We start from the raw sequence: 2,500 nt of genomic DNA, 5'->3' as shown, positions 1-2,500 counted from the left end.
TGACATGAGTCAAAGACACAGGTCTGACACAAGCATAGAATTGGAGCGCCGCCTCTAATAAGCCAAAGGTGCATCCTGACGTGACAAATCTGATCATGTCACAAGCATTCACTTACTATAATCACTATCAACGAACCTGCCGCCCCCGCCCCCCCCTACACCTTTCCTTACAACAACGTGTAACCTAACCTAACCTAACCTATGTTGTACCTTAACCTAACCTATGTTGTACCTTAACCTAACCTATGTTGTACCTTAACCTAACCTATGTTGTACCTTAACCTAACCTATGTTGTACCTTAACCTAACCTATGTTGTGCCTTAACCTAACCTATGTTGTGCCTTAACCTAACCTATGTTGTGCCTTAACCTAACCTATGTTGTGCCTTAACCTAACCTATGTTGTGCCTTAACCTAACCTATGTTGTGCCTTAACCTAACCTATGTTGTGCCTTAACCTAACCTATGTTGTGCCTTAACCTAACCCATGTTGTGCCTTAACCTAACCCATGTTGTGCCTTAACCTAACCCATGTTGTGCCTTAACCTAACCCATGTTGTGCCTTAACCTAACCCATGTTGTGCCTTAACCTAACCCATGTTGTGCCTTAACCTAACCCATGTTGTGCCTTAACCTAACCCATGTTGTGCCTTAACCTAACCCATGTTGTGCCTTAACCTAACCCATGTTGTGCCTTAACCTAACCCATGTTGTGCCTTAACCTAACCCATGTTGTGCCTTAACCTAACCCATGTTGTGCCTTAACCTAACCCATGTTGTGCCTTAACCTAACCCATGTTGTGCCTTAACCTAACCCATGTTGTGCCTTAACCTAACCCATGTTGTGCCTTAACCTAACCCATGTTGTGCCTTAACCTAACCCATGTTGTGCCTTAACCTAACCCATGTTGTGCCTTAACCTAACCCATGTTGTGCCTTAACCTAACCCATGTTGTGCCTTAACCTAACCCATGTTGTGCCTTAACCTAACCCATGTTGTGCCTTAACCTAACCCATGTTGTGCCTTAACCTAACCTATGTTGTGCCTTAACCTAACCTATGTTGTGCCTTAACCTAACCCATGTTGTGCCTTAACCTAACCCATGTTGTGCCTTAACCTAACCCATGTTGTGCCTTAACCTAACCCATGTTGTGCCTTAACCTAACCCATGTTGTGCCTTAACCTAACCCATGTTGTGCCTTAACCTAACCCATGTTGTGCCTTAACCTAACCCATGTTGTGCCTTAACCTAACCCATGTTGTGCCTTAACCTAACCCATGTCGTGCCTTAACCTAACCCATGTCGTGCCTTAACCTAACCCACGTCGTGCCTTAACCTAACCCACGTCGTGCCTTAACCTAACCCACGTTGTCGCCTAACGTAACCCACGTTGTCGCCTAAACCTGCTCTGTAATTGTTATACGACTCGTTCAATTAGTGTAGTGTTGCCCACCCGCAACCCTCGCAATATAGTTCGCTACTCGCACTCCCCGCTCCCCTGTGTATCGCTTCATGTTAAACACCTTGCAAGTCTTGCTCACTTTCCACATGCTCCTGCTGTACACTGTAATGTGGATGGCAGCAGGACGTACATGCCGCCCCTCCCCACGTCCCCACCTTGCCCCCTGCCTTCGCAAGCTGGTTGGTGAGAACTTTGCATGTTCAATGCCCTCCGCATGCGACGTACTCAGGCTACGTTGTGGTGCGGCCTGTGTCAACTGTCCGCTAATGTCGTACGCGTAAACCACAATCTGTACTGCACATTCGTCCTTATGTACTGAATGATACATCGTGGCACATGTGTGACCGTACAACGACTGCGCCCAAAAACGGCGGACCATACAGTGCAAATATTGTGCACGCAGCTACGTGTCGTCTCCCTATGAGAGCTGGATTGCAGTGTGGTACGCCATAGAGACGTGTGGGAGGAACGGACGCCGTGGATGGCGATCAGCATGAGCTGTCTGTTGATGTATTCGGACCTAGTCGTCTCTCCTCACACACCGTGATGGCATGGTGCACCGCGTTCCATATCTGCGACATGCTACAGAGGCCGGTTGACAGTCGTTCGAGCAATGGACATCGCATACGTACGGGGGCCACCTTCCACGTATTGTCTAGGCGTGCACATTTTGTTGCGTGTATGTGGGCAGACGTAGTGTGGCGTGACACCTGACACAGGCATGCAATAATCGTGGAAGTTGCAAATGGCGATGGACGCCTGCGTTTTCTGGTGAAGTTACGCAAATGAACAAATGGTAACCTGTTGTGGTGCGGTTGTTCTCGCTAGGGGTGAATCGGTGATGGCGACGATAGGTTGAGGTACTAACCGGTTGTTCCAGCGATACCCACCATGCCGACGAAACTGAACGGCATCTGGGTGTGAAGCGATACGCGGCGGTGGCTGGGTGGGACCGTCCCCGGCCGGTGAGGGGGCGCCTCCCGGCGTGCTGGCCGCGCGGTGCGTGGGCGCACGCGCTACAGCCGGCTGGTGGGGG

Source organism: Schistocerca piceifrons, unplaced genomic scaffold, assembly GCF_021461385.2.
Source record: "Schistocerca piceifrons isolate TAMUIC-IGC-003096 unplaced genomic scaffold, iqSchPice1.1 HiC_scaffold_1230, whole genome shotgun sequence".
NCBI classification, from domain to species: Eukaryota; Metazoa; Arthropoda; class Insecta; order Orthoptera; family Acrididae; genus Schistocerca; species Schistocerca piceifrons.
Note: the sequence above shows the minus strand (reverse complement) of the source record.